This window comes from Solanum dulcamara, chromosome 2 (assembly GCF_947179165.1).
Source record: "Solanum dulcamara chromosome 2, daSolDulc1.2, whole genome shotgun sequence".
In the NCBI taxonomy this organism is placed as follows: Eukaryota; Viridiplantae; Streptophyta; class Magnoliopsida; order Solanales; family Solanaceae; genus Solanum; species Solanum dulcamara.
Window position 1 is genome coordinate 78,609,051 of NC_077238.1, and position 12,822 is coordinate 78,621,872.

The window sequence follows — 12,822 nt, forward strand, 5'->3', positions numbered from 1 at the left end:
ATAATTTTTTACTTTTAAGCTAAAAAATATTATGTAAAAGTATTTATAGGTAATCTAATAATTAAGAAAATATTGTGAAGTTAGGTTGGGATTGGGTGGAAAAGTGGGGAGTCGAGTAGGGGTGAGCCAAGTAAGATTGAAAGGATTAATGTAATTCTGATGAAAAATTATATTGTTTATATATTTAAATTTTTTGAATTTATCATGTTGTTTATATTTTTATATTTTGAACCCCCTTAGTGAAAATTCTGATTTCATCACTAAGGTCGAGGTGATGCCAGTTAAGGGCATTTTATCACTAAGGTCGAGGTGATGCCAATTAAGGGCATTTTATGGTGGAGATGAAGAGACAGTAAACTTGAAATGCCACACTATGAAGATTTGGGAGAGAGTGATGGAGATGAGGGTGAGGATAGGAGTGTTAATCTCATAGAACCAGTTCAGATTCATGCCGTGGCGGTCGACTACTGAAACAATCCATCTTATGCAAAGACTGACGTATAAATTTAGAGAAAAAAAAAGGGATCTACATATGGTGTTTATTGACCTTGAAAAGGTATATGACAAAGTTCTAAGGGATGTTCTTTGGAGGTGTCTGGAGGCTAAAGGTGTCCCGGTGGTGTATATTAGGACAATAAAGTACATGTATGTTGGAGCCAAAACTCAGGTTAGGACGGTGGGAGGTAACTTAGAGCATTTTTCTGTTGAGATGGGACTACATCAGGGATCTGTGCTGAGTCTTTTTCTTTTTGACTTGGTGATGGATGAGCTGACACGGTGTATTCAGGAAGAGCTTCCATAGTGTATGCTATTTGCGGACGACATAGTTTTGATTGATGAGACTCGAGACAGAATTAAAGATAGGTTGGAGGTTTGGAAACAAACGCTGGAGTTCAAAGAGTTCAGATTGAGCAGAACCAAAACAGAATACTTTGAGTGCAAATTTAGTGTTGGGGAAGAGGGCATAGAAGTGAGGCTTGCCACCCAACCTTTTCCCAAGACGGAAAACTTTAAATATCTTGGATTCATCATCCAGAGTAGTGAAGACATTGATGATGATGTCACTCACCGCATTGGAGCAGTGTAGATGAAATGGAGGCTTGCCTCTAGAGTTTTGTGTGATAAGAAAGTACCACATAAAATTAAAGGTAAGTTCTATAGAACGGTGGTTAGACCAACGTTGTTATATAGAGTGGAATGCTGGCCAATACATAACTCTCTTGTTTAGAAGATGCATGTGTCGGAGATGAGGATGCTAAGATGTATGTGTGGACACACTAGGAGTGATAAGATCAGGAATAAGGTTATTCGGGTGAAGGTGGGAGTGACATCTGTGGCAAACAAGATGAGGGAAGCGAGACTGAGATGATTTGGGCATATGCAGGGGAGGGGTGTTGACGCCCCATTTAGGAGGTGCGAGTAGTTGGATTTGGAGATTATGCGGAGAGGTAGGGTAGATCGAAAAAATATTAGAGAGAGGTGATTAGACAAAATATAGCGCTACTCCATATCTTCGAGGACATGACCTTAGATAGAAAGGAGTGGAGGTTGCGGATTGGTGTCTGGCCGTGTACTGATTTAGAGTGGTCGTAGGTGTAGGCATGCCTTTATAGTTGTGTTGTTATTGCCTTTGATTATTACATTAATCACATTACTTTGCTATCATTATTGTTCTTGTTATTGCTCTTGTTCTGTAAAATATGCATCGCTTTTTATTTTTTGTGCCATTATTCTATATATATATTACTTTTTTCTTCTACTTGGGACTGTGATTTTTGAGCCGAAGGTCTTTCGGAAATAGTCTCTCTATCTCCATGAGGTAGTGGTAAGGTTTGCGCACATCCTACCCTCCCCAAACCCCATCTATGAAATTTCACCGAGTATGTTATTGTTTTTGTTGTACTTTTAAGAAACTTATTTTCTAGATTATTTTGATTAATTAAGTGTAAAAAATGAAAAAATATTTTACTTCATAACTAATGACCAAAATGAAATTAATTGTTCCAGATGTTTGGGATCCCACACGATGGATTAATCACTAAGGGGTTGTTCGATATGATGTATAAAAATAGTGTTGAATGGTGTATTAATAATGTGTGCATTAGTTATTCTGAGATTATTTCTTATGTATTTTTTGAAATTAAAAACAATATGCATTGCATAATTTTTAAAAGAATATTTATTTATAAAAATACCTTTCATAAATACGATGGAAAGGATGTGAAAAAAGGTTTTGAGAGATAATTGTGTCTCTAATCATATTAGTACATGCACTAAAACTCCTTGCATTACTTATATCTCAATTTTTCATATATTAATTATACATAATATAATATCAAATAAAATGTATAACTAATATTTGCATTAAGTATACATAAGCTGAAAAGTGTACTAAACGATCCCTAAAATCTTATACAATTTGATGTTGGATAATTCTGATCGTAAATTTAAACAGCTATCTTAATCTATCTTATTATCATATTAATCTGACTATTGCATATTACTTTCATTGTTTAGTCTCCAAAGCGTCCAACTCTGTAAAATTGAAATAAATAATATCCTCTTAAGATTAATTCTCGATGAAAACATGATAACTATTCTACCCGATGTAGATGCCCATGTGACTAATGGTGGGGAGTTTAAAAAAACTAACAGCTTTTGCCGTGGCGTGACGGGATGTATGTTGTCTTTGAGCCATTTGATAGCAACGAACCATTATGAAGATGAGGAAAATGACAATTTTTCTATCATGCCTCTTATCTAATAACCAAACAAGTATCAATAATAAAAGACAAAAAATGATCATCTTATCTATCAAAAAAAATACAAATCCATTAAATTGAAAAATTTCTCGAGGATTTCAAATTCTATGTATTGACGATGTAATTACATGAAATTTTTATTTTGACTTTCAAAACAAGTATAGAAATTTACTATATAGAAGATTTCAAAACTATTCCAACTTATTAGTAGTATTATTTTTTTATATCACAGAAAATGAGGAAAAAAAACCTATGTTCTTACGCGGGATGGAAATAAAGTAGAACTTTATTTAATTTTTTCTTTATCTTCTTGTACATTATATGCTAAATATAACAATAATTATAATTTCATTCCTTGCCTGGTCAGTGAAGAAGGCATCTCGGAAGAGGAAAGTAGATTGGGGTTGAATCGAATCAACTGGCTTTTTTCCCAGCGATGCCTCCAACTCAAAATTTTGATTCATAGAACTGGCCTAAGCAAAATTTGAAAAGGTAAAATATTTGCAAAATTTTTCATACTTTGTAGGATAGAGGGATTATTTTTGATAAACGCAAAAAAAAAATCAAAATAGAACTATAAAAAAAAAATTAATAGCAAAATAGCAAGATGCAAACCAAAAAAAAGTAATTAAAAATATATCATTGGGAATTTGTGGAGTATGTGGTAATCTAGTTATCAAATATATAGTAAAATATGACCACCACATACCAAAATCTTAATTATTATAATTTGTAAAATTTAACTCAATGCTATTGCTACGCCTACCATTATTAATGAATAGCTTGAATATGATAAGCTCTACAAGTAATCTACTTCCAAAAAATTAATTGAACCCAAGTCCTAAAAGTTTTAAGTCCTCAACTTAAAAAAAAAAAAAAAAAGGCCTCAACTTCCACCTTGCGATTTGAATTAAATATGAAAATTTTGATTTTTTGAATTCAAATGAGATTAGTTTTGTTAAATTTAATTTTAAATTAATTGATTTGATTATTTCGAATTTCAAATTATAGATTTATAAGTTGAGTTTTCTTTTTTTCTTAAAAAATAAATATCCAAATAAATAATCATGTAATTATCGTAATAAATCTCTATTCACAACAAAATCATTCAAATAAAATATTCAGGTAAGCAATGAAATCACTATCAATGAATTCCTAACGATATAAGCATTACTACATGAGATTTAATAAGTTCAAATATAATAAAATCACGTCCAAATTTAAATATTATTTGAAAATTCAAAATCTGTATTTTTCAAAAATTGAATTTAAAATTCAATCCATAATCCAAAATTTTTCAAAGTAAAAATCTGAAAAATTCGAATTTATTTTATCTAAATTATGTCCACCCGTACAGTAAAATAATACAATTTCAAAATAACTTTATTGGCCAAACTTTTAAAATCTACTTATTTTAAAAAATAATGTTTGTCATAAGTACTTTTAGAAAACAACAATTTGTGTTTGAATAATCAATTTGAAAAAAGTCTTTATCCATATTAGAACAGTAATTTGTTTTTGACTTTAGTTTCAAAACTTCTTCTACTAAAGAATAAATTTTTAATTTCTGATAAATTGTTTTTGCTACTATTAAAAAAAATTATTTCTTTTCTAATATTTGACTTAACACTTTTACTCTCAAAATATATTATATTTTTTAATTCTCTTTAAATTTTCAAAAATTTAATCAAACATGCTATAACTCAAATCATGCTCGTAGAATCATTAAGCTTTTTATCCCTGTTTTTTTTATATAAAAAAATACGCATAGAATTTTCTTATTAAATAAAAGAAATACAGTACCTTTGACTTCTTAAATGAGAAAATTATATTAAGAGAATAAGATTCTAATCTTGTAGCACCTAGTGGTCTCGAAAAGTTTATTAGCTTGTGGGGACGTTAACTTTATATAATTAGTACTTAATGTTGCTAGTGATGAGCCCTCACCTAAATAATTTTTTTTAATTTTATTTCCTGCATTTTTTGAATTTGAATTTGTGACCTCCTCGGGGTAGGCCTCATATAAGTTTTGTTAATTTAATGGGAAAATTATCCCATACAGAATACAGATGTTTTGTATTTACTCGAAATAGTGAGAGTTTTAAAAAATTATAATATATAGTAAAAATTTAACTTTTATCTATTTCGCTTTAATTTGTATATGTTCATTTAAAGATATATCGATTTATAATTCACCCTCTAAATCTGACTTTGGGCTAGTAATATTTCTTGCATTAGCTAACAATTATAGATTAATTAATTGTGCATGACCATGCCCTATTTTGACTAATCAAATTAGCTGGTGCTAGGTGGAATGGAAATTAAGAAGCTAATCCCTCTACCACCTACCCCTAATCCTAGATTAATGTGAATGCCCATTCCATTTTTTTCAACTGAAGAATATATTTTTATTCTGGTCACGACAATGCATGATGATGGCATAAACAAAAATTAAATGGTCTCAAGTGGGGTCATATTAGTACATATATTCTTTAATAAACATAATATAAATTGCTTCTTTCATTTTATATTACTTGATTCTTATACTAAAAACAAATATTTTATTTTATTTATTTATTTTAGCAAATTAAAAAAAATCCTATACTACCATTAATATTAAATAAATACACAAAGTAATATTAGACAAATCTAAATTTTAAAGCAGTATTAATAAAATTTAATAAAATACAACTTTAATTAAAATTTTGTTAGAAATTTTGTCAAATCAACAGGGTACTAGTGAATGGCTAAACTTTATGAATGATTAATTAATAATTTACTCTTCTAAATGGTGTTTAGTATATCTATATTAGAATTTGACTAAGTTTAGATTAATGTATTGCATGATTTGTTTTTGGCGGCAACACTCTCAGCATAATTTTTTTTTTAAAAAAAATTAAATCCAAAAGGCTCAAATTCAAAAATGTAATCCTTCGGTGGCCCCCTAAAGTTATTATCAACTTTCACTTAGACACCTCAACTAGGCTTTATTCATTTTAGACACCTCAAGTAAGACTCCGATGTGTCATTTTGACACTTTTTTGACAATCATCAAAATATATTAAGTGTGTGTAATGCACTCGCCAATGACGTGTCAAAAGCAGCGAATTAAATAAAGACACGTGGCATATATATATATATATATATATCAAAAATAATTATCAAATAATGACTTTTGAATAGAAAAAATGACGAATAACTTGATGACACGTGACATTTTTTAATCCAAATAATAATTTTTTTAAAAAAGAAAAATTAACAACTTCTATTAACCCCCACCTCCACACCCTATCAGTGGTCTCTCCAATACCACCCACCTCTCCGTCGTCTTCTCCAACCCCACTCATCCCAATCTTGGCCAACAACATCTCTTCTTCTTTTTTTTTTTGATTTAATCATGTTTTAAATAAAATTTTATTTATTTTATAGAACAGAATATTTTGTGGCATAACTTTATGTGTTTCTGGGATGAGAAAGGGAGGCAGGAAGAAGAATGGTGGTATTCACCATTATTTTAGGCGAGCAAGATAGTAATAATGACGATATTGAATTTTAAAATAAAAATAAAAAGCGAAAATAATGGTGATAGTTTTCAAATCTAAAATAGATGAAGAAAATGGTTATTGAAGTGGTGGAGGTATTGATGATGGCGGCGGCACTTGGATGAGTTTAAAGAAATTTCTTCTCAAAATGTAGCTACTAGAAGCACGCTAAATATATATGTGTTCTAACTTCATTGAAAATTTATGGTGTTGAAATCATAGAAATAACATATATGGTGTTGATGAAGATGGGTATAAAAAGGAGGGGTAGGTAGCAGCTATGGTGTTGATGGCAGAAATATATTATAATGGTAGCTAAAAAATGAAGAAGAAGAAGAAGAACAACCAAAAAAATAATATAAAATTTTTTTTAAAGAAAAAAACGCTATTCACGCGCTTAAAATTGGTGCAACACACGTAATGTGCCAAGTCAGCACAAAGTGTCAAAATGACACATCGCGGCCTTATTTGAGTGTCTAAAATGAACAAAGCTTAGTTGAGGTGTCTAAGTGAAAGTTGGTGCCAACTTTAGGGGGCCACTGTTGGATTCTGCCAAAATGTTAATTAAGAATGGAAAGAATCCAAAATTATCCACCATGACTGAGGTTGGTGTAAATCTTTCTGTATTAGCTTGTGATATACTAAGTGTTCGTTTGATTTGAATACAAGTTATGAGGGATAAGTTATGTTGGATTAGTTATGATAAAATAATTTATGCTCAGATTATTTTTTATTGGGTGTTAGGTTTGTTGTATTCAAAATAATTTGTATTGCATAAAATTTAAGAATAAGTTATTTGTTTACAAAAATGCCTTTCACTTTATTTAGTTTTTTATATTTTATTTGCAAGCTTTAGTTATTCAATATCCATTCTTAAAATAAAATTTTCATCTTTTTTAGTTTAAATATTTTTATGTGTGCATTTCCATAATGCCAGTATGTATTTAAAAATAAAATTTTCTTCTTATTTAATTTAAAAATAGAATTTTCATTTTAAATTTGCTAAAGTAAAAAATGGTTTATGAGAAATCAAAATATAAATAAACATAAGAATTAGTTTATTTATATGGTATTAAAAAAAATGTAAAATATATAATTTTTGAAAAGTGAGGTATAAAAAGAATTTAAAGGGATATTTTTGTCATTTACATATTTTATCTTAAGATTAGTATACCATCCAAGAGGAGGAATAACTTATCTCATCACTAATTATTAATACCGGGATAAGTTATCTCAAATTTGTCAACCAAACAACAAATTAAGTGTCACTGTAATTTAATTCTATCATTATTTAGTGTTATCCTTCACACCAAACGATCCGTAAGATTATTACTTTTCACACAATCACAAAGTTTCCCTTTGAATAAAACTAAATTTTCGTTGTACTTTTAGTCCCTCAATTATTAATAAATTGTGGTTTTGATTCTTGCAATAATTGATGAATGGATGCATTTAATCTTTAAAAAACTAAAATGTGCATTTTTAATTTAACGTCCCTTTATATAGAAAATATGTACAAACAAAGAAAGTTAGACTACGTTTTGAATCATATTATTCTCAAATATAAAATAATAATACAAAGATGACATAATACATTGACAATTGAATGATTTAACACTTAATAATTTTTTAAAGTTGTGAAAATTCACAATGGGATGGATCAAAAGTTAAATGTACTTAAGCAGAAGCAACAAGAATCAAAATCAAAATTTATCAATATTTAGGAAACTAAAAGTATTAATTTCCCATTTTATAAATACTAACTAAAAATTCATGATGAAAATTTAGGTTTCATGTAGTAACAATACATCCACATTTATCACTTTCATCTCGAACCATGTATATATATTAATGTGAGAAAAAAATTAACAAATTAGGTATTTATAATGAAATTTGATAATTGAAGTTGTTAATTCAAACACCATCATTCTTTTGATTTGGAAAGAGAGGACTAATGATAAAAATGTACTCACTAAGTAGTTAATCCCCCCCCCCCCCCCGCCCCCTCGCGGGTTGAGTGGAAGTTTTTGTCAAAAAGGGTGTTGCCTTTACTCATGATTAAGGAGAATTTATTGTCTCAACTCTCAAGAATATACTCCTCCATTTAAAATAGTTAACAAGTCTTCTTTTCATTCTTTCTTTTGGTTGGAAAGAAGAAAATAAGGCTGATGGCAAATGAGCGGGTTGAGTTAAATTTGGACGAATAAAAAATGAGTCAATATAAAATAAATAATAATTTAATCTGTCATATTTTATATGGGTAAAAATGATTTAGGTAACAAATGGATTGGACAATAAATAGGTTGAGTAAAATACTAGTTTACTCATATTTATTTATGTTTTCACGTAAATAGTACTCTACTTTAAAATTCAATATGGAAAAAATATTTTAGTCTTTTATTGGATGAAATATGTTGAAAATATTTTATTTAATTTTATTCTATCATAAGATTAAACCCGACATCCAATGCGGGACCCGACTTTTAAATCGGGACCCAACTCTAAACTAGACCCAGGATCCAACTTCTAAATTGGGACTCAATTTTTGACTTTCAACTCGGAATCCAACCCCGACCCTCGACTCTGGACCTGACATCTGAATTGAGATTTGATCCTGATACCTAAATCGAAATCCGACCTCGACACCCAACTCAGGATTCAACTTTCAAATTAGAATCAGAATCCGACACATGATCTTGATGATCGATTCAAAATCAAAACTCGACACCTGATCTGGGACTCAACCTCGACTCTTGATCCCAAACTCGACATTCGAACTGTACCCAAACTGACCCCAACACTGATAAACCCAAACTTTTAATATATATATATATATATATATATATATATATATATATATATATATATATATATATATATATATATATATATATATATATATATATATATATATTATAAAGGATAATAATTAGTTTTAATGAAGAACATAAAAAGAAAGGGAAATTACAACATTTTTTGGTGATATAATGAATTTTGAGTGAATAAAAGTTGGACGTTTAACCCATTTGGTTAGCCTAGAGTTTACCCATATTTTACCCATGAATATTCATATTTCTATGGGTTGAATATGAGTTTAAACTCATATTTTACCCATCTAAAAAATCACTCACCTAACCCATTAAAATATGGATGGGTTATCAAGATATGTGCTCACTTTGCCACCACTGACAACAACATACCTAGCAAAATCACATAAAATGGCGTCTAGAGAGGATAACGTGTATGAAAGTCTTATTACGATCTTTTTGAGGTAAAGATGTTGTTTTCAAAAGATTCTCGACTCAAACAAATCAAAGTAATAATTAAAAAAAAAAGACAATGGAGAGAAACATTACAACAAATAACAAAGAAATGCCGAAGATATATACAAAAAATCATAACAACAACACAAGACACAATCACCTAAACATCGTAAATCAAAAAAATATAAGATATAGTCTCTTGGTTGGAAAGAAAAGAGTAATAATTATTAGTAGGGAAGAAGAAGGGAAGAGGAATCATTTTTGTGATTATTACTCTTCCGCACTTGAAATACAATAATAGTTTTATGCGGAAGATTTTTCATATTTTATATATATATATCAAATACAAATTAATGGTTAGTAGGGAAGAGGAAGGGAAGGAACAATAATGTCCATTGATTACACCTATAGTTAGTTGTGGTCAAGGCCCATTTTAAATTTATTTATAAGTAATTTATGTATTAAATCAATAAATACATAATATATATTCTCAATATGAACTTTTTTCACTTAATCATAATTACAAAAATCATGTGTATTGTATGTTGTTCATTTGCACTCTAACATAGACTTCGATTAGTTGTTAGTTGCTAGTTGTGCCTTTCATTATTTTTGATTTAATTGATTAGTCTCAAAGTGGAAATAATTGAGATTCTTATCTTTTGGCTTTTTGAGACTTCATACCTAAATATAGCTTCATAAAAACTTAGAAAATGATATTTATATTAATAGTTTTTACATAGATGATTCCAATTCTTTTAAATATTTAACTTTTTTCCCCTTTCAAAGTTTTGACTAAATGTAACTTTTGAAGTACTATTGATTGCTTTAGAATCGTAATTGTTGTTCAAACTGAGGGGATCATCTCCAAATTTAATTTTTAACCTGATATATTTAAGCTTAAGTAATAACTCATTTTTTTACTTTAGTCGATTCTACCTCTCCTAATTTCAATCTAACCCGGCCACCATTTGACCCTTCTGGTAACTTTGAATGTGGTTCATTGGTTAGTGTTAGTAAACTGTACTAAAAATAAATGATGAAACAGCAATAATAAATTATGAAATAAAAGACAGAACTATAACAGAAAATAAGAATAGTGTTTGGAAAAATTATGTAAGAACAATAAACCGAGCCCACTGAATGCACAATGTGTCCTTAAGGAAATTATTCCCCTCAATGTACCTAAGGTTTTGGAATGTTTCCTCCCAGGATAGAATGATTTACTCACCAGAATAGCGGTACAACAAATTATGGTGACTTCAAATCACTCGAAGGCAGTATATCACACGAGTTTTTAAGAAGTGCAGAAAAGAAGAAGAAGAAGATGTCTATCAGAATTTTTTCGTAAGGAACAATTCTGAAGATTAACCGATATATATAGCCTGTTTACATCCTTTTTGAAAAGATATCTGTTGGGAAAAGGTTTGCAACTTATCAGACAAGGTTGCAACCTTTCAGAAAAAATCTGTTGGAAAAAATGAAGGGAAATATTTTAAATTAATCCGAGAAAGAAATAAATGGGTCGGGTCACGGGTCAGCATAGTTTTGGGTGTGTTTTAAATACCTCAAGACTCGTTTTATTTTCATCCAATGAGTTTGATTGGGATTACTCGTGAATCAACTCAGTTTGCTAATAGCACATACTATATCTGGTCGTGTACAATTCATAATATACATCAAACTTTCCAAAACTCATGCATAGTCCAATTGTGAGTCACTTTTACCTTCATTCTTTTGAAGTGCAAAACTTACATCAATTGGAGTTTTTGCAGCATTGAAATTTAAATACTTGAACTTATCAAGTATCTTTTCAATATAATGTGACTGTGATAATGCTAAACCTTGTGGAGTTTTATGAATCCTAATTCCTAAGATCAAATCAACAACCCCTAAATCTTTCATGTCAAATTTGTTAGCAAGCATACGCTTCGTAGCATTCACATCGGCAATATCTCTACTCATTATCAACGTGTCATCAACATATAAACAAACATTGACTTCATGATTTGGAGTATTTTTAATGTAAACACATTTGTCACACTCATTAATCTAAATCCATTTGCCAAATTGGTTGGTCAAATTTCGCATGCCATTGTTTAGGTGCTTGTTCAAGTCCATAAAGTGACTTAACAAATTTGCACACTTTCCTTTCTTTACCAGGAACTACAAAACCCTCAGGTTGTTCTATGCAAATTTCTTCCTCCAGTTCTCCATTTAAGAAAGCACTCTTGACATCCATTTGATGGATTTCAAGACTATATATGGCTGCCAGTGCCACTAACATCCGAATAGATGTTATTCTTGTTACCAGTGAATATGTGTCAAAGTAATCAAGACCTTTTTTCTGTCTATATCCTTTGACCACAAGTCTTACCTTATATTTGTCAATAGTTCCATCAGCTTTCATTTTCCTTTTAAAATTCCATTTTGATCCTAAAAGTTTATTTCCAGGAGGAAGATCTACCAATTTTCATGTATGATTATTCAAAATTGATTGAATCTCACTATCGACTGCCTCTTTCCAAAATGCCGAATCAGAAGAAGACATTGCTGCTTTAAATGTTTGAGGCTCATTTTCAAGCAGGAATGTCACAAAATCTGGTCCAAAGAAAGTAGATATTCTTCGTCGTTTGCTACGCCTTGGATCCTCTTCAATAGGTTTACCTTCCTTTGGTTCTTCTCGCTGTCGATCTTTCACTTGATGTCACGACCCAAAAATCGAGGTCATGATGGCACACATCTTAAAACCCAATCTGATGTGTAACCCTAAAAATAAAACTCATACAAGACTCCCAAAGGGGAAAGTGATGCCACAATTTAAATAAAAAGAAAAACAATAAAGAAAAAATTATCCCTAAACCTGGTGTCATAAGTATAAAGAGCATCTAATACAAGGTTCGAATCTGAAAATACAACATAAGTCTCTGAATGATACAAAAGATTGAAAAATAAGGATAGACTAGTGACGATCTGAATTCTGGACCTCACCACTAATCTGAGAATACACAATCCGCTAGAATATCAACTGCCACGTAAGTTACCCCGACTAGTATCTGCATCAAAAAGGAATACAGAAGTAGGGGTGAGTACAATTCACATGTACTCAGTAGGTTTTAGCTGACTGAGTATAAGGAATTAATCAAACCTATGAAATAAACTAAGGAACGCTTTCACCTGCATACAGAAAAGTCCCACTTCGGCATCGGTGCCGCCAGTTTATATATATAGTGGCGCGAGTAAAGTAGACCCGTA